Source organism: Arvicanthis niloticus, chromosome 4 (genome assembly GCF_011762505.2).
Source record: "Arvicanthis niloticus isolate mArvNil1 chromosome 4, mArvNil1.pat.X, whole genome shotgun sequence".
Lineage (NCBI taxonomy): Eukaryota > Metazoa > Chordata > Mammalia > Rodentia > Muridae > Arvicanthis > Arvicanthis niloticus.
This window is the reverse complement of record NC_047661.1, coordinates 71,842,007-71,863,309: the sequence shown is the minus strand read 5'-3', so window position 1 is coordinate 71,863,309 and position 21,303 is coordinate 71,842,007. Positions and strand designations below refer to the sequence as shown.

The window sequence follows — 21,303 nt, the reverse complement described above, 5'->3', positions numbered from 1 at the left end:
GAGCAGGGCATGTGCTACTTGCTTGTCAGCTTCAGGGGCATCTTTGTAACAGGGTTCACCTTTCCTGGTTACAGCGTGTGGTTTTGCTTGGTCTATAGTTTCAGTTGTGGCCAATATTGCTAAAATCTGTTTCGGAGCCTCCTTCATGACTCAGCTCTAAAAAGCTCTTTGAAAGAAATTTCTGGAAGATATTTAGAACAGACTGAAGTGTCTACTAACTGACAATCACACCCTTCCGGGATACTTATTTTATTTGTGGTTTGGGGTTAAATGCATACAACTATCAGCTATTGGTAACACAGCCCAGTCCCTAGCACTGGGGTTTCCCCTGTTCCCAGGGAAAGTCCTGGAAAGGATGAGAGATTCCAAAGGGATAAACAGAATTAGGGAATTCTCCACGCGCCACCACGTGACAATCTTGGCAGAGGTCAGGAAAACCCAACTTGGACCGACTCTCTTTTCTCCAGGGTCTCTGAAACCTCAGTTCTGGCTCTTAAAATGCAGTTCTTCCAAATCTTCCTACAGGCCTCCCCCAGGTCATCGCAGCTGTGGAGGAAATCTCAGGGAAAATGCCATTGAATTTAGAGTATTCCTACTCACTGGCTTTCTTCATCTGCGGCACGAGCCTTAGAATGTTTGGTATGGGCTAGAGCCTGGGGATTCGGAGATGGGAAATCCGTTTCTTCTTTCAAAGAGCTCCAAGATTTCTGAGAATATTGAAAACAATTCCCTGTGGTTGCTGAGCAGTACAAGAATGTTGGACAGGGGCTTCTAAGGCCGGTAGTGGGGCAGCAATCTGATACACGGAGGAAACAACATTTGATAAGAACTCAACAAATAATCACTGTAATTATTTAATCTACAAAACTATTATAACCTTTAGGCAGGTATATAAGTGTTCATTGTATCTGAGTGCTTTAAAAAAAATTATTATGTGTCTGTGAACGTGCATGTGCCTCCATGTGCATGTGTGCCAGACCACATATGTGGCACTGTGAGAACAGTTTTCAGGAGTCAGTTCCTTCGGGTGGGATTTGGAGATTGAACCCTCGGAACCCCTATTGACCCAAACATCATATTCCCTTTGAATAACAGCAACTAAAACAATAAATAATTAGTTATAAATGCATGGGCCAAAGAACAAACATTTTCATGTATTTCTTTCTAATCCTATACCTATGATCATATTGATTTTTAAAATTGGCAGTATTCATTTTTGTTCCACAATATTCTTTCTCTCCCTGCCCCTCACTGTTTTGGGGTGTCAGGATTAACCAGGAATGAACTTGGGGCTTCTCACATGCTAGGTAAGCCCTCTACATCTCAGTTACATCTGTGGCCCACTTCCGCTTTCTCTCTGTCACTGTTTATCAAGAGCATCATGTTCACTCGCTCATTTTTCCCCTTTTCATTCATTTAGTAACTGTTTTCTTCAACCTGCTAGCAGAACTGTAGGATTCTGGAGCCCCAGTGGGCACAGCCCCACAAAGATGCTGAGGGCACATGATGAACAGAGCCAGCAGGATAGATACTGTAGCAAGTGCTCTCTCACCAACTCCCCACCAAGCTTCTTAGCTGCTCTGTGAACTGATGGGTCCATGAACCTTCCAGTGCTGAAGCTGTGTGTGGTGAGGCATGCTTGTAACTCTAGCACTTGGGAGGCAAAGACATTGTGCATTTGAGGCCAGCCTGGGCTATATAGTGAGGCTGTCAAAAAACAAATCAAAACCAAAACCTTCCCCTCCAGGAAAAATGACCCCAGCCAAGATCTTTCTGCAGGAAATGGCTATGCCTTGTTAATCACACCGACAAAGTGAAACCAACCCTACTTTCTTACTAACAGTTGACTAGAGCAGAGACCAGCTCTATAGGCTGTATAGGTTTCTGCATGGCACAGGGCACGGAGGGTACTACACGCAAGAAAACAGTGTAGTCCCAGGACCTATGAACACTTCACTCCATCAGTATCTAGGATAGATTGGTCCTAGATAGAGAGAGCAGGCACTGGAGGAAAAGGGTCTGGATGCAGTGTGGTCTCTGGAATAAAGAGGAAGTAACTTACATGTTGTCCACCAGGCACCTTCCAGTGTGCAGAATGCTACCAACAGGAGAGTTGCTCTACTGACAGTGCAACACTGGAGATTCTTCCTCCTTCTCCAAGAAGCAGAGCAATAAAATCCAATAAAATCCCATTACCAGTGCTTCTCGATTTCTCCTCCACAGGGTAGAACTGTTTCTGGGAAGTAGCCACTCAGCCAGGGATTATGTTTCTAGCACCTCTTGCATCTGACTGGGACTACGTGCCTAGTTATCTATGGAATGAAATTGCAAGTCAGGTGAGTCATTTCCAGACTCAGGCAGCAAAGGTGACTTCTTTATGCCTACCAGGACTCCAAGGCTCTTGGATGAAAGAGCCACAGCTGGAAAGAGCCTTGGTCCCCAAATCAATATAAGGAAGAAAATTACTTGTTGACCAAGAACCCATCACCAGGCAAGTGGAGGGGTGGGGGTAAAAAAGACTCAAGAATTAGGAGGTTTATTTGCTAGAACATAACCTGAGTGAGTAGAGTGACATTCTTTTGAGTGCTAGTATTTTGGGCAGCACAAGGTCATTGACCAATCTGTCCTAGATACTGATGGGGGAAGTGTTCATAGGTCCTGGAAGTGACACTGTTTCTTTGTGTGTAGTACCCTTCGTGCCCTGTACCATGAAGAAACCTGTACAGCCTAATCTAACGTACTGTCTACCCAGATACTAGGTAAGAACACATCATCACTGAAGAAACTTTATTGGTCAATTTCAAGTCTCTCAGGGCTCTTCAAGTTATGCTGATCTGGTCAAGACTTTTATTTTATTTATATATTTGTTTGTTTGTTTATTTATTTATTTATTTTGTTGGCACTACAAAAAGAAAAAGAAGAGAAACTGATTTAAATAAATGTGACTATACCAGTCTACCCAAAATAGTGAGAGCTGAATATTTAAGTTGTTTCAATTATACTATCATAAGTAATAAATCACATAACATATAAAAGGGCCAATTTTGAACAAACATCTTTGCTCACATGCTTGTTTTATATGGATTCCTACAAGGAAATGCATCTTTTTTGTGAATTTGCTTATGTGGATCTTAAAGGATCAGTAGCAAACAGGCACTTGGGGGGGGGGGGGGGATAGGAGGAAAAGGTGTTGGTATGGACTCAGGAGTGTCCCTGTTGGTATGGGGAAAATGCAAAGTCGGTAAAGCTCAGAGTCCTGACACTGGTGCCTTTGTTGACACCTGTTTAGGAAGTGGGAGCTTGTGTCTAACATAGTAAGAAGCTGAAGAATGTAAACAGGAAGTGAGCAGCTCTCCTTCTTAGCCTTAAGGCTCTATCTAGGCACATCCCCACAGCCAGTCAACCACTTCATTGTGGGTAAAATGGGGGTGGATTTATTCATCTTCTCCTGTGCAGGAAAACACTGAGCCGTAACGATCATGAAGTTGTCCTGCTCAGGTTCAGCAGGCCCCACATCTTCTGTGTGATCTACCTTGCATGAGAAGTAGCTTTAGAAAAACCAGGTTGGGCTGTTGGCCACTACTGACAGTGAGTGGCGGCTGCATAACTTATCTCTGTCTTAAAGTGGCAGCATCCGAAAGACTAGTGTTTTATTGTTTTTGTTTTTCCTACAGAATTTTCCCCCTTTAAAAAATATTTATTTTTAATGTGTATGTATATGTACCATTATGAGTGTATGCCATTTGTGTGCAGGTCTCTGCCAGGCCAGAAGAGGATGTTGGATCCCCTGGAACTGAAGTTACTTGAGGTACTTGCTGAGAAGTGAACTGCTGTTCTCTGTAAAAGCATCAATTTCAATTAACCCCTGAGCTCTATTGCCAGCCCTCCAGAAGTTCTCTTAGTTCAAGATTGGAAATCACCGCTTCCATCTGTAAAAAAGATGCAAATTCAAATGATTATACTCTATCAAATATTCATTGAGTGATTTATCAATTCCCACAGTGATTTGGCTACTGGAAATATGCCAATGACCGAGACAGAAAATCTCTGATGCAGAGCTGTGTTAGATAATTTTGTGTCAACTTGACATAAACCAGTGTCTTCTGAGAGGAGGGGATCTCACCTAAGACAATGTCTCCATAAAAATCAGGCTGTAGGCAAGCCTATAGGGGATTTTCTTAATTAGTGATTGCTGGGGGATGGCTAATGTGGATGGTGCCCTCCCCGGGCTGATGGTCCTTGGTGCTATAAGAAAGTAGGCTGAGCAAGCCAGAGGGAGCAGGCCAGTAAGCAGCACTCCTCCATAGCCTGCATCAGCTCCTGACTCCAGGTTCCTGCCCTAATGTCCTTCAGTGATAAGTGATGGTGTAGATGCATAAGTCAAATAAACTCTGTCCTCCCCATACTGCTTTTGGTCTCAGTGTTTTATCACAGTGTTACCAACTCCCAACTAAGACACAAGCCTTTCCTAGTGAAAAAGAAAAATGAAATGAAAATTAAGATGAAAACTTAAATTTTTGAGTTGCATTGAGTTCCATAATAGAAAAAAAAATTAGATTCTATGAGGAGAATAGATGGGACCTGTTTTAGATAGAAGGTCAGAGAAGGCTGCCCTGAGTTAGGGATATTAAAATCCAGATTTAAAGGAGAAAGAGGAACCAGGGTTGTGGGCAGGGGGGAGGGAGGGACTTGAGGTGGGGTGAATGTTAGCTTGAGAGCAGAACTGAAAACCACCACTGTGTCTGAAGCACACTGAATAAGGGGAGGTGACTTGAGAGGAGCCTAGAAAAGCAGCGCTTACAAGGAGCTGTTAAAATATTTTGCTGGCAATGGAAAAACAAAAGAAACAGAATAACCAGCTACCAACTAGGGCAGGCTCTACCGATTAAGACAAACTTAGGGAGTGAATCATATTTTCTCTGCTGTTTATTATCTATGAGATCTTGAATATATTACCCAGCCTCCCAAGACCCAGTTTTCTCATCTTGAAAGAGGCTTCATAGCAGGCACCCTCCTCATAGGGATTTTATGACTATAAATAAGAAAACATATGTATCTACTTAGCAGAGTTCCCAGCACTTAATAAATACTCTGCTCAAGTTAAATATGCGGCTTACTAACAGGTTGAGCATAGGAGATGGCCAGGCAGACTCATGTTGTACCAACCTCTGTGGCATGGTGGCATTGTGCCACGGGTGAGTCTCTGCTGCATCTTTATCTTCACCTGTGATTTGAATTTCAAATTCCTACGCTGGAGGAGTTTGGTGATGGTGTGGATTATGAAGGGGTCATGATGGGGATCAGATGATTCGTGTGCAGCCATCCTGAAGGAGGAGTCAGCGTTTTAAGTCTTTTGGGAAATCTTTTAAAATATTTTGGCTGTTTAAAAAATGTTTTCTTGAGTATTATTATTCTCTTTAAAAACTTTTTAAAAAAACTTATCTATGCAGGTGTTTGGGTGCATGTATACCTCTGCACCCCATGCCACATGCGTGTAGTACCCACAGAGGGCTTTGGATCCCCAGGATTGGCGTTAAAGAGGAGTGTGACCCACCCTGTGGCAGGTCCTCTGGAAGAATAACCAGTTATCTTAACAACTGAGCCATTTTTTCAGCCCCACTTTCCAGTTTTGTCCAAATCCCAGTGCTGGCACTCGGAGAAGAATGTTGAAACACAGCATGGCTGTCAACTGCACTGCTGGAAGAAACGGGGCGGGGCGATGGTAGACCCTACATCGGAGAGAATCTCTTTGTTAATTAGTGAAATTGTAAGTGCATACTCTCCCACTGAGGCCCGACCCAGGGAGGTCCGGCCAGGCAGTCCAGCTAGGGAAAGGGGATCTAATGGCAAGAAACAGAGTCAGAGAATTGGACCCCAGCCCAAACCTCTTGTAAAAGGTAAGCTGACTCCTCAAAAGAAGGACCCTCGATGCCTCAAAAGAAGGACCCTCGATGGTGTTTCCAGTCCCTCCTATTGGCTGGAAACTGAGTGTTGTAGGAAGATCACAGGCTCATACTGGGGAAAATGGATGTACTTGCCTTCTAGTTAATGCTGTGGGGCCCTCTGGCGGCCACAAAGTGAATAGGTCTTTGGTAGAGTGAGTAATCTTGATTGGCTCAAGCAGAGAAGTGTTTGTTTTCTGAAGACCCAATACGCAGCTGGGGAAATGGCCTACTTGACTGAACACAGACTGATACTGAAGTAGGCCTGCACCTTGCCTGAGTTATGTAAAATTTCTCAGAGCAGTGGGAGAAACGAATGGTGTATTCTCCAGGTGCTATTTTTAAAAGGTGAACATAGATTGAATTGTAATTGGTTTCAGGTATGTCAGTCTTGCCATAGAATTCAACCAGTTTTATTGATGGACTTTAAATTCCTTCTCACTCCTTTGAGCATAGACTCTCTGACAATCAAGAACCTAGCTATCAAAGGCTGTAGTGGTTGGTAGTCAGTGGGGCACTGCTGAGGGGCATCTTGGTCATGTTATACAAGAAACAAAAAGTAATTAATTCTATGTCTCTCCTGCTAAAAGTTCACAGAATGCTTTTAGGTCTTGTTTTGTTTGGTTTTTTTTTTGTTTGTTTGTTTGTTTGTTTGTTTGAGACCCTGAATGATTTTATAGTTCATAATCGAATGTTTGTTTTATAGAGTTATCTCAAGACATGTTTTAGGGACTGATTCAGCAGTAGAACTCATGCTTAGGACCCTGGATTCAATCCCAGCATAAGAAAAAAATATCTTTCAGGTTGATTAGTGTTGTAACTATAGTAAAAACCTGATGTATCTTACATGTCTTTATTTTAAATATATTTGAGAATTTTATATATGCATACAGTGTACCTGGATCATAACACCCCCAACCTTCTCTCTAACTCCTCCCAGATTCATCCCTAAACCCTCTTCTTCATGTCTTCTTTTAAAAGTTTTTTTCTTTAAAAAAAAAAAAAAACACTGAGTTCAGTTTGTTTTTATATTGAAGAAAATTTTTTCATACAATATATTCTGATCACACTTTTCCTCCCCAACACCTCCCAGATCTTCCTATCTTCTTACCCAACTTCATGCACTTTCTCTAGAAACCAAGCAAAAAACATCCCCCCAAAAACAGACACAAAGTACCCCAGCAAAACCACAAAACTTTGAACCAAAATATCTTGCAAAAGATCCATAAGACCATAAGAAAAAAAAAAATCCCAAGCAAAGCAATATGAGACAAAAAGCCTACAAAACTATCATTGAGGTTTTTTTGTGCTGGTCAGTTACTCCTGGGCATAGGGCCTACCCTGAAATTTGTTTAATATACCCAGTGAGACTCCATTGGAAAAAAATAATTTTCCCTTTGCATATGGTATCATTTATAAATAGCTTCCTGGTTTATTTCCCCCTCTCAGTCCTGGGACTCCTGCTTGAACCTGTGAAGGCCCTAGGCATACAGCCACAGTTCTCTGTGAGCTCATATATGCACCAGCCCTATTGTGTGTGGAGAGGCCTGTTTCCCTGAAGTCATCCCCTCTAGCTCTTACAATCTTTCCTTCTGCTCTCTAAAACTTGCTGAGCCCTGAGGAGAGGGGTTCGATGAAGACATTTCATTTAGGACTAAGTGCTCCAGAATGTCTCAGTCTCTGCACACTGTCTTTATGGGTCTCTGTGTTAGTCCCCATCTACTGCAGGAAGGAGCTTCTCGGATGATGGCTGAGGGAGGCACTGCTCTACCCCAAGTATAACAGTACTGTTAGGAGTCATCTTACTGCCATGTTCCTTTAGCAGAACAATAGTATCTGGGTTTCCTCAAGATCAGTAGTTCTTAATTTGTCCCCTTTGGGGGAGTCACATATCAGATACCTTGCATATCAGATATTTAATTATGATTCATAACAGCAGCAAAATTACAGTTATGAAGCAATTCTATGGTTGTGGGTCACCACAACATGAGGAACTGCATTAAAGAATCACATCATTCTGACAGTTGAGAACCCCTGGTCTAGACTCATGGCCTATCCAGTCTCAGGTTCTTGATCACTTTAGAAGTGTCAGGCCTGGGTTCTATCTCATGGAGTGGGCCTTAAGTTCAATCAGAGCGGTGTCACTTCATAAAGAACCCCTTCCTGGGGAAAACTCTGGCTCCTGGCATACATTTCCTGGCTTGAGATTGGACAGAATGACTGACAGGCTCAGCCATCTATTTATTGACATGGCTATGACAGGATCAGCCATCTATTAACATGGCTGGGAGTTGAGTACAGATCCTGAGCTAGGAGCTTGAGGGAACTCACAGACAAGGTGATGCATTCCTTGCATTAAAGGAAGGTGGTGAGTGGAGCCCAAGGCTGACATACCAACTGAGGACTGATATAGGAGTGGATAGTCGTAGGATGCTGGCCAGAGGCATTTATGTTCCCCTGAAGTACCACAGAATTCCCTAGGCTCTTCAGTTCTTGCCCCTTGTCCCCACCTGTGCACAACTTCATTCCCTCAGTGCTGAGAGTTTTCTTTTGGAGTGGTAGAAAGTGGAAATTAGGGGACTAAAGAGGTGGTGGAGGAGAGTAGTCTTGGCTCACAGTCCAATAGGTGCATCTGAGGAGAGCAAGCCTGGATTATGGATTCTTCCTTATAGACTATATTCTGTCTCAATCTGAGTGCTATCTGTCTCTGTACTGGCTGATTTTGTGTGTCAATCTGACACACGCTAGAGTTATCACAAAGAAAGGGGCCTCCCTGGAGGAAATGCCTTCATGAAATCCAGCTGTAAGGCATTTTCTCAATTAGTGATCAAGTGGGGGAGGACCCATTGTGGGTGGTACCATCCCTGCACTGGTAACCTTGGGTTCTATAAGAAAGCAAACTGAGCAAGCCAGGGAAGCAAGCCAGTAAGTAACATCCCTCCATGGCCTCTGCATCAGCTCCTGCTTCCTGACCTGCTTGAGTTTCACTCCTGACCTCCTTTGGTGATGAACAGCAATGTGGAAGTGTAAGATGAATAAACCCTTTCCTCCCCAACTTGTTTCTTGGTCATGATGTTTGTGCAGGAATAGAAATCCTGACTAAGACAGTCTCCTTTCCTCCCTCTTTCCCTTCCTCTGTCCCTCCACCTCTCTCTCTTTCCCCATTTCCCTTTCTCTCCTTAAAAATATGTGATATATTCTAGAAAGTAAGTAAGCTAACGCCTGCCACATTTTAAAAGTTGTTCACATTTCTTGGCTTCATCAGTTTCTAAAGTCAGCCATGGCTGCACTAGCCTGAGCTAGGACAAAGTGGCTTCTCATTGTGAGACATCTGTCCATCACCTTGACCCGACACACAACAAAGTATTTTATTCTCACTAGTACTCAGTGGGGCAGCTACGGTAAAATAGAAAATCAAAACTCTGGGATTTGAGTTCAGGGACTCCTAGTCATTAGCTTTATAACTTAGAAAAATCACTTAGCTTCCATTTCTGTATCTTCTAAATAGGGATAACTGTTATGAAATATAATGTGGTAAGGAGGTACCTGGTGCGTCCATGCCAAGGTATGCCCCTGAGAAATTATGCCACGAAACATATCTGCTATAAAGGGGGGTTATTTCGGGAAGGGAGAGGGGTGAGGACCTGGGAAAGGGTAGAGGCAGATGAGTGAGCCATGAGAACAGGGGGGGGGGGGGAGTTAGGGCCTTTAGAAGGGGTAAAGGCAGATGAATGGATAGCAGTTAGCCAGACAGATGCAGAGCTATGAGGGCAAAGAAGAGGAGGGGGCACAGAGAAGGAGAGGGGGCCCTGGCAGTCAATTCTTTTACTTGAAGCTCACACCTGGTGCTCCAGGCTGGCTGATAATGACATAAATCCTGGGAGGAACCTAGTGGAATTGCTTGTAAGCTAACAATAATAACCAATAAAGTTAACACTCTATATCCATGAGTTTTGCAGGTACAGATTCAACCAACTATAGATGGAAAATATGCAAGAAAAAATTAAAACCTTGTATCCGAGTTGAGCATGTATAGGTTGCTATTCTCTAAATAACATGGTGAAACTATGGTTTCCATAATCTTTATATTGTAGTATGTATTACGAGTAATTTATAGCCAATCTAAAAACTATAAAGGGACGTGCAGAGGTAATATGTAAACACTGCACTGTGCCATTTTTGAATATCCTTGGGATTTTTGTCACTAGGGGGTTTTGGAACCAATTGCCTTGTGTACATTTCAAAACAGATCTATTTGAGAACCTCAGGTTTGGGAGGTTACGTTTATTCACATGCTAACTGGGTGCCAGCTATATGTCTAGAACTATAGAAACATATGGATACAAAATAAAGATACAATGTTTGTTTTACAGAAGGCAATCTAGGAGGGAAGACAGACCAAAAAACAAACATACAAACAAATAACAGCAACAAAACCAAGATTTATAATGTGAAACATGTGGCCAAGGGACTGTGGTTACTGCTAGAGTACAAACCTGAATGCAGAGGTGAGGAATTGCCAAGAGTTATAAGTCTTCCTGGAGACCAAAAAATATGTTAGGCAGGCAAGAAGGTGGGGAAATGAAGATGGAAGGGAGAGGCAGCTAGTTAGGAGGTATGACTGTTATCTTGACTGTCAACCCCATAGGGTACTCTATGAGGGTGTTCCTAGATTTGGTTAATCGAGGTGGAGAGGCTTACCCTGACTGTGGGTGGCACCATTCCCTAGGCTGTCTATGAATGCTGTATGACCAACTGCCTTGTACTTCCTCCACCATACTTACCTCACTACAATGGACAGTAGCTTTAAACTTTGAGCCAAAACAAACCCATTGAATTACTTTTGCCTTGTATTTTGTCACAGCAACAAGAAAAGTAACTTATATAAGAAATTCAGTGATTATGTACTGGGTGTTTGGAGCTCAAAGATCATGACACAGAAACTATGAAGGGCCACACCACAGAGATTCTAAGTTGTTGAGTGGGGAGACATCACAGACATTGAAAGTTTGACTATAAGAATAAGGAAGGGCTCCTAAGACAGCCTAGTGATTAAAGTGCTTTCTGTGCCTGGATCCTCAGTACCCATCTAAAAAGCTGGGCCTGGGAGCCTGACCTTCAATACAACACCGGGAAGTAGAGACAGGATTCTGGCAGCTAGTAGTTTGCTGGCCTATCCAATTAGAGAGCCCCAGTTTCAGTGAGTGACTCTGTCTCAAAAGTAAAGTGAAAAACAATAAAGGAAGAGGCCCAACACTGAACTCTGGCATGTGCATGATGTATGGCATGTCTCTCCAATACAGAGAGAGAGAGAGAGAGAGAGAGAGAGAGAGAGAGAGAGAGAGATTGAGAGAGAGAGAAGATGGAGACAGAGAGAGAGACAGGGACAGCAAAAGATTGAGAAGAGTAACAAGCTTTTATTAAGGAAAAATTGTAAGGTACGGAAACATCAAGAGGAAAAAGGGGTCTTCAGAGATAATTATCTGTATTTTTAAAAAATACACTTGGTAAAAGTATACTTGTCTATCTACTAGTGTAATACTCAAAATTAACTTGTAAGCCCCACCGGCCCAAGAACCAGGTAACTTCCTGGAATGCTGGGAGTTGTAGTTCTTGGAAAATAACAAAACCTCATGGGAAAGTATGATGGCCTATAGGTTTGTCCTTATATACCCTAGTAATACATGGCTCAGGTCTATTCTGAGCTGGGAAATTCCTGGGAACAGTCCTGACCAAAGTCCATCTCTTGGTCAGTATTTAATATTTAATATAACTTACTTTAAATTTGGCCCAAAATGGTAGACTTGGTTTTTCTCCAGTGAATCTCAGGATTACCACTAGATCTGGCTTCTCCAAATGGAGTTCATAGACAGGCAGCAGAGCATTCACAGCTGCATCACAGCTGACAGAAATGCAGTATCTCAGGCCTCACCTAGACTTAAGAGATCTGAAAGGACCAAAACAGTGTGTCTGTGAGCTCTGACGTGTTCCTCAAGCTGTCATGCTGAAAGAATTTAGAGCAGAGGCATTGCTGTCTGATGGGTTAGGGGAAGGGCTCTTACAGGAAACAAAGAAAAAGACAAAAGATGAAATCAACGCAACACAGTAGAAAATGTGGGCTCACCGCAAACAGAGATCAAGAAAAAAGAGATTATTGGTTAAGGTCAGGGTAACCTGAATCACATTAACTTGACCCTGTACCTTATTTTACTGCGAGACCTAGGGAAAGTCCTAAATTCTGGTGCCTCTGCTTCCCCATTTGAAAGCAGGTATTAGTGGTGGAGATTTTAGGATTTTTAAGAGGAGTAGCAGAAAATGTACAGAGAGTTCTTCAGTGGCGCTATGAATGATCAGCAAGTTATTAGCTATGACCACTATCACCATTAATATCAGCAGGCAACATGCAACAGGGTCCTGTGAGCCAGATTGCACTTTCAAATTTTTGTAGAAATCTTTGATTAAAATAAAAGGGAACAGGAGATTTAAAAATAACCAGTCAGGGCACCGGGGAGATGCCCTCTTCCAGAGCACTGTGTTTAATTCTCAGAACCCACATGATGGCTTACAGATGGCTAGAACCATCTGTAATGCCAATTCTAGGGGATTGGATGGCCTCTTCCAACGTGTATAGGTGCTAGTTACATGCACACAATGTGCAGCCATACATGTATATAATATATATACATGTATGTAGGCAAAATACCAATATAAATAAAGATAAAAATAATAAAAATTTAAAAAATAAAAACTTGTCAATAAATTATGTCTATTTCGTCTCTGTTTTCCAGTTAAGGAAGGAAGAGGGGACTCAGAACTTGTCCACTTACTCTTTGTTTTTTTTTTTTTCTTAATAATCCTATGTTCACTCCTTGTCAACTGGTTGCTTGCTCTTCCTCTTGACCTGTGCTTGACTTTATTTAATCCTATTTACAACAACCAAGTGGATTAAAGGTGTGTGCTAAGGTCGAGCCACACCACAACTAAAAGCATTTTTTTCCCAGTAAATAACACAATCTTGAAGTTTACAGTGTGATCAAATCTCCTGCAAGAGCAGCATGTTAATGAGAAGGGGTGAGAGGCGGAGCTAGAACTGACCACCTTACAAACTCCTACAGTTCACACTGGGACTCTTCCTCAGCTGAGCATTAATCTGTTCATGGACTTGCAACATTCCTTTCTGTTTGTTTTTCTACATTCCTACTAGAAACCATGGTGACTTCTAGGTGATGTGTCATGACAGCACTGACGCTAAGCTGCTGGGTGATTGGCAGTGACTCTGAAACAGAGACATTGCTCATCTTTGGTTTCATTCCCAACTGAGGAGGAGGTACAGGCTTCTTTCTTCCCCAGCTGGCCATGTTCCCAGGGCACTGAGGTCATTCAGATAGCCATTCCCAGCTAGTGCAGACTTGCCTTTCCCTCCCAACATTCCTTTTTGACTGTGGCCATCTAGGAATGCCCTTAGTTGTTATAGGAAGAGGCTTATAAGATTAAGAAGAGTCAGAATCAAAGTATGCGTTATCATAGTTAGTACTCGGGTGTGGTCTGCACACCATCTCTCTCACCAAGTTACTAGACAGTAAGATAAGGTCTTTGTGAGTTGGGCAGGTATAATAAATCACACAGGTCTTCCCAGGCTCACTGGGGAGGTAAAAGTCTTTTCCTTATCACTGGTACTGAGCCATGAACTGGTGGTGAAACACTCAGGAGCCTGTATCTATTTGCCTAATGATTTAATTTATAACATCCTTATTTAGTTCCTTTTTTTATTTCATATGTTTGTGTTTTTATATTCTATACATTTGGGGTTTTGTTGCTTTACTGATTTGAGCTTATTTGAGCTTTTGATCATATATATGCTAAAGACCTTTCGGATTGGTCTCTTGTTCTGGTGATCGTATCCTATTTGGTAGTTGGCAAGGAAGTACTGAAGTTTTTAGAGTTCACTACTGTGTACAACTGCTGCCCTTTCTCCTTCAAGCACCTACCTAACATAATGGGGCATTCTTTATCTTCCCAACTTTATTCTAGATAGAAGTCCCACCATCACCATCTACATGTTAACCATGACTATATATCTTTGCTTGAACTTGGTGTGATTGTTTCTTGGATGTGACATCAAAAGAATAAAATAAAAATATTAAATCTATTAGACTCCTTCAGTAGTAAACACTTTTGTGCATCAAAAACACTATTTGGCTAGGTATGAGGCAGATGGACCACAAATTCAAGACCCACCTAATCTACACTATTTCAAAACAATAACAACAACAACAACAACAAATTCTCTTGCTGTTGTAAGAGTTGAGTACTAGGAGTCTAGGCACAGAGCAAGACTTCATAGATCCTTTTTTAAAAAAATTGCAGACAAGCATGGGGAAAATTGTCAGTTTCAATTAGGTCAAGTTGAAGAGGAAAGAGGTATAGGAGACAATTCTGCCAACCACAGATATGACTGAGCAAGCAAAGTGGAAAAAAATATCCTAAAATCCTAGACTAATCCTAGACTAGAGATTCTCCACCCCATCATCTCCAATGAACTTAAACCTTAAACTTCATTGTGAACATAGTAAAACATACCCTGTGGCCAAAAGAGAAGAGAAGAGGAGGAGGAGGAAGAGGAGGAAGAGGAAGAGGAGGAGGAGGAGAAAGAAGAGGAAGAGGAAGAGGAGGAAGAAGAGGAGAAGAAGTGAAAAGGCAACCCAATAAAATTGGGGAAAATACTTGCAAATCATGTATTTTAAAACTCTAATATCCTAGTATGCAAATTAACACATAAAACTCTTTTTTGATGCTGAAAAGGACTTTGGGTGTATATTTCTCAATTACAACAAAAACTTAATTTAAAAACGGAATAAAATAGATATTGAAGTCATAGCTCAGTGGTAAATCCCTTTCCTAGCATATGTGAGGACCTAAGTTCATCCTTTGAACCCAAAGAAAAGAAAGGACTCAAAAAGACATTTTCCAAAGAAGGCATGCAAACAAACAATAAGCATGTGAAGATGCTCACATCTTAAACACCAGGGAATCGCAGACTAAAATCACAATGAAGTAATGTTTATTATTTGAAAACAAAAAGCAGCACAGAAGTTGGTGAGGATATGGAAAATTGTAACACTGTCCATTGTTGGTTGTAGTGTCAAACAGTGTAGACACAAAGAAAGATGGTATGTATGCCAGTTGCTTTTTGTTGCTATGATAAAATACCATGAATAAAAGCAACTTATGGACAAAAGCATTGATTTTGGCTTATGGCTCCAGAAAGTAAGAGTCCATCATAGCTGGGAGGCAGGGCAGCAGGAGCAGAAAGCTGAGACATTACATCTCCCCAGTGAAAGACTTCCTCCAGCAAGATTGCATGTTCTCAGTTCTATGACCTCCCAAACATTGCCACCAACAGAGAACCAAATACAATACAGGACTATGAAGTATATTTTTCATTCAAATTACCATATACTAATCCATGATCTTAATAGGATGATGCCCTTATCATAATGAAAATTGTGTTTGGATCAAATTTCCAAGTCTCCATATTTAGTAATTATAACTAATTTTTTGGTTAAAACAATCTCTTTTGAAATTTAAGGTAACTTCTTAACTGTGACCTCCTGTAAAATCAAAAATCAAATTGTATACTTCCAACATATAATGGCACATAATATATTTTCCTAGTCAGAAAGGGAGGGAAAAAGGCATAGTGGGGGAATTTAGCAAGACTAAAACTCAGTAGAGCAAGCACCAAATTCTGTAGCTCTTTGTATAACGTCTGGGACTTTAGTTTCAAAGGGCTTAGATTGCTGCACCCTGCAGCTTTGCTGCCTGCATTCTCTCTTGACCTTATTCTACCCTCTGCATATCTCTCCTTGTTGGATGTCTTACAGCTCTGACATCTCTAACATCTTGGTATCTTCACTTCAATCAAGGCTTCACTTTTACAACCTCACCACAACGGCCTTTAATGGCCTCACGTGGGCTCCAACCCTGCCACACACTGCTGGCCTCAGTGGTTCTCTGAAACAGTGGAAGAGGGATCCATGACCTCTTCACTCTTATATCTTTCATGTCTCCAAAGCCAGCGTCAAATGGATGAGCAAGTATGGCTGCCAACTTAGCATGGACCCTCACTTCCTCTGACTACATTAAATGCACCAGCTTTTATGTTTTGAAGCAGTTGCTTTCTAGGAGCAAGCAACCCCCTTTGAAAATCTCAGCTGAGTGAAGTCTTACCCCGAGGGCACACTCTTCCCAATGTTCCAAGAAAAACTAGTGGCCTCTCCGTAATAATTACAGCCTCTCTTTCAGCACATACCTTGGCTATGTTCAACTTCTTAGCATTCCTTTTCTCTCCAAACTGTATTTTATCTTTCTTTTTGTCCCACCTGCTCTTTTTCATTATATAACTATATGAGTTATCAATAATAACTATGCCTCAAACTCAATGTTTTGCTGTCTTGAAGTTTTCTCTGCCAAACAAATTCATTTATTACTTTAAAGTTTAGCCCCAGGCTAGTTAGTTCTTAGGATCCAGACAGAAGGCAGTAAGATTCTTTGCCAAAATACTACATGAACTAATTCATAATACAGTCTCTGCTTTCTCTGAAATCTCTTGAGCTGGGTCTCTACAGTCCTCATTTCTCTCAGCAGCACTGTCTTCTAGACTTTTACTAGAATGGCATGTTCAATTCTGCTTATAGCATTTAATGGGTCTTCCGGTCTGAAGTTCAAATTTTTCCACATTCCTCAAAACAAGATAAGTCAAAACAACAAACATGGTCAGATTTCTTACAAGCAACACCCCATTTTTGTTTGTGAGCTTAACCTTTAACAGCTAAGCCATCTCTCTAGCCCACAATACCCCACTTGTGACACCAACTTTTTGCATCAGTTACTTTTCTACTGCTGTGATAAACTATCACAACCAGAAGCAACTTAAGAAAAAGGTTTCATGTTGGCATACAATTCCAGAAGATCAGAATCTATAATGGTGGAGATAGCATGCCAGCAGGCAACTGAAGCAAAAAGCTCTGTTATTGCACTGTATCAGCATACCAGGAACTAGAGAGATCAAACTGAAACTAAAGTGGCTTAATAAATTCTCAAAGCCTGACCCTGGGTTTATACTTTCCTCAGCAAGACTCCTCATCCTAAAAGTTCCTCAACCTTTCTAAACAGCACCATGAATTGAGGATCACATGTCTAAATACATAGATTTAGAATATATATACACATATATGTATATATATATAATATATGTGATATAATATATATATATATATATATATATATATATATATATATATATATATATTCTCATTTAAACCATCACAAGGGGTATCCTCCTTGTCTTTTGGCATAAAGTGGCATGCAAGACCTCAGGAATATGTTAGCAAGAAAACCATTATTGTATGTTGGCCACCAAGGCCTTGGACTGGAACTGTGATCCCAAATAAACCTGTTCTTTACGACTCACTTGGCCTGTGAGATGGGTTATTGACAACATGAAAGGATCAGTACTGGTAGAGAAGCTGTCCTGATGAGAGCAGAAAGTGAGGCTGGAGAAGTGGGTATCAAAAGCTCTTGAGTGTTCCAAACAGGACAGACTTCATTCTAAGAGGAATCAAGTCCTGGTCAACAATGGGGTTGGCATCCATAGTTTGCCTTTAAATGTCCTCTTCAGTCAAGTGTGACAAGGAGAGCCAGAGGTCGAAGGGGTAAAGGGAGCTGATAAGTTAAACACTTGTACATTTACTAGCATTTGCTGTATTAGCTTTCTGACATGTCACACTTACAATGATTTTCCATTACATTCATTTGTTTATTTAATAAGCAGACAATATGTACCCAGTACTCTTTCTCTCTATTTGGAATACAACCTAAGTGAATGATTCAGGTTTTTTGGTTTTTTATTTTAAGATAAGTTTTTTTTTTTTTTTCCTTATGGGTCCCTGACTAGCCTGGAATTTGGTAGGTAGATTAGGATGGCCTTGAACTCACAGAACTCTGCCTCTGTATTCTTAGTGCTAGAATGAATGCGGTATGCCACCACACCCAACTCCATTGTTATGTTTTCTCCAGTTGTTTCAACTACACCTTCATTAACCACAAGAATTTTCAGTGGATCTACGTCATCAGGTCTTTGAAAAGAATTCATTTTGGCTTTAACAAAGGCAACAAAGAGCATCCTGCTGGGAGGTGTCTGGAGTCCAGCTGTGCACCCTCAGGCAGAGCAGTCATGTTGCACAAACAAATACACTATGCAGACAAATACGGTGGGGAGTTTGTATCAGCATATAATGTTGCTCAGGGACAGAGCCAATCTCATCCCTAAAACTCCTTTAACATCTGAATATGAATTAAGAAATCTTGATATTCCACAGAGTCAGGAATGGGTTCATTATATGATCTGTGATCCAGAACCTCACATCTTACTGTTCTGGTAGCCATTACCTAAGAAGCCAAAGAAATGAAGCCGGTGAACCACCTTTTGGACTTTAGCTTTACACAGCTGTCTTTACTTCCTACCATCTTTCTGATAGTGTGACCATGTTGCTTTCTTATTTCTCAGTTTGATATGTAAAGGATACACTGTTTGAATGTGCTGGTACCTGCTCTTCTTCTGGAGTTGAGCCACTAATGCCACAGCCCTGTCAGATGAGTGTGGCCTTGAAGTCCTCATGGGCTCGGTATCCAGCAGGCCATTTTTGCTATTTGTCAGAAGCATGTGTGTCAGGGACCGCTCTGCCAAATGTTGGAACCCGCACTGCCAAAAGCTTGGGGGCCAAAATTGTTAGAGCCCACACTGCCCCAAGCTTTGGGGGCTAAATTGTCCCAGCTTGTACTGCTGCTCTGGTCCACAAGTCAGGGTTCAGCAAGAGAGAGAGTGAGGGTGGTCTCGAGGAATGGAGACCAGACAGAATGTGATTCAGTCCTGTTTATTCTCAAGTCTCTCTTCTTCTCTCTTTCCAAGTCCCTTGTTCCTAGTCCAAGTCCCAAGTCTCGAGTTCCTAGTCCCTAGTTCCTAGTCCCTGGTGCCTCCAAGTTCCAAGTTTCCAGTCCCCTTCTTCTGTCTGTCTCTCGCCTTTTATAAGTCTGACTTCTCAAGTCATGCCTTTAAGTCACGCCTTTAAGTCACACCTTTAAGTCTCACACACCCAAGGGAAAATCCTGGGTATATAAAACAAGATGTTATCAGAGTGTGCTCAGCTGTTGTAGGCTGTTGCAAACAAGTCTTTTGTCAGGGTATATGGCTCAAGATGGCTGCAAGGATGATAACCGCCGTCTGCTGGCTCCCCACACATGTGAAATCAGATCATGGCTGTTACAGGGATGGTGTGAATTTGTCGTGGTCATTTTTACTATTAAGTATTATATTTATGGTGACTTATCGAATTATGTTTAAATGTATTGTATTGGGAATTTTCCATTTTATTGGATAGACCTCTTCTATTACAAACCTTGATTATTGAAAGTTTTTATAATCTAAAATAGGTTAAAAATAATAAATAAATAAATAAAGCTAGTCATGGTGGAGAGGCAAAATAACTGTAAACTAAAGACCAGCCTGGCCTACACAGAAAACAAAACAAAACACCAAAAACTATTTTTTATATTTATTTTATTTGAGTATATATATGAATGCAAATGTAAGTGTCCATAGATTCCAGAAGAGTGGTACTTCCTGGGAGTTGTACTTATATGCAGTTATAAGACACCATGTGGGTTCTGAGAAATCAAACTCAGTTCCTCTCAGGATGCCTACTCTTAACCACTGACCCATCTCTCCAGCCCCTAGAAATTGTTTTTTATGGATCAGGGAATATTGAATTAAATTGCACGTAACAAGAGCAAGTACAAAGGACTTTAAAAGATTGAGATCAATAACAAATACACTTTTAAAAGAAAATTTTAACTGTGTGTACATGTACCCATTTCAACTGAATTGGTGTGGGGGTCAGAGGTCAACTTGCAGGAGTCAAATCTCTTCTACTATGTGGGTCTAAAGGTTCAGGTGACTAAGCTTGACATGTCCGCATTTTTAGACGAAGGGAGCAGAGAGATGGTTATGTGTATCAGGGAAGAATCAGACATAAAGTAATGAAGGTGTAGAGAAGAAATAAGTTTGCATGTGGGAAGAAAATGACCACTTAGGCTGGGGCATAAGGTTTAATAATGGGGTTGGATAACAGAGCTCAGACATGACAAGGAAAGGCCAGTACTTGGAGAGAACTCTTTAAGTTCAATGTATTGAAACTGAGTGGGCTGGGAGCAGGAAATAGGAGGCAAGAAAATCAAGAAGAGGTAGTAAACCAAGAGGAGTGGACAGTACACAGCACTGCATGCCCAAAGCACTGAGGAGCCTCCTAAGGCCTTCAGCTGGCCAGCACCTGGATCAAATGCTGCAGGAAGGGCAAAGGCAGTGCAGGGACCAGCTGAGAAGCTACTGTCCTTTCAGACAAGAGGTGATGATGGTCTGGGTCCGGAGTGGAATCAAGAGGTAATCTGGGAGAACTTAATGATCTTGGGGATCTGATGGGGAATCAAGGCATGAAGAAAAAGAGATTGAAGCAGATTTCAATCCCTTGGGTGGGGCCACTATGTGTCATTGGCTGAAATGAGGCCAGTGTAGAGGACGAGCTGAAGGTGGGTACAACAGTAAATTCAACCTGAAATATGATGAACTTGAGAGTGCAAGGTTCTTCAGAGCAAGAATCTTCTATTCCTTTTTCACTACTCCATGTGTGTTGGGGGTTGGTTTTGTATACTATATTCAGACACTAATTTTTAGACCCAGGCATCTGGTTACTGTATGGATGATGATCGTCAAGCATCTCCAGTCTCAATGTTATGTACAAACTGTTTTTCATCATCTCTGGTTAGCTAATAAAAAGCTGATAAGCCTACAACTGGGCAGAAGAGAACAGTAGAGGCAGGACATCAGATCCCAGTGAGGGGGTTCTTAGGCAGAGAGAGAGGGGCACAAAGAGAAGGTGTAGAGAGACCATGTAGAGACACCAGGAGAATTCACCATAAAGTCATGATGAGAGAGCAGCTATAGAATCTCTTATAAGCATTACCTGTCAATAAAAAAGCTGAAGGCCAATGAGCTGAGGCAGGAAATAGGAAGTAGAACACTGGCAGGGAGATAGAGGATTCTGGGAAATGGTAAGAGAATAAAAGAAGACATTAGAAAGAAAAGTGGGAGAAAGCCATGAGGAGACAGATGTAAACCAGCAAGTAGATGAACTTGGGGAGACGCTGTGGAGATGCAATGAAACAAGCAGGCTGGGATCAAGGGAAGGTAACTAACTAAGTGGTAGACAGAATAGTTTAAACGGGTTAAGTAAGTTATGAGCTAGCC

At 41.5% G+C, this 21,303-nt stretch overlaps 1 pseudogene; it reads left to right on the top strand.

Annotated features, from left to right (window-relative positions):
• The first annotated feature begins 18,199 nt into the window (after window positions 1–18,199).
• On the top strand, window positions 18,200–18,385 carry LOC117707816 (cyclin-dependent kinases regulatory subunit 1 pseudogene; annotated as a pseudogene).
• Window positions 18,386–21,303: the final 2,918 nt, after the last annotated feature.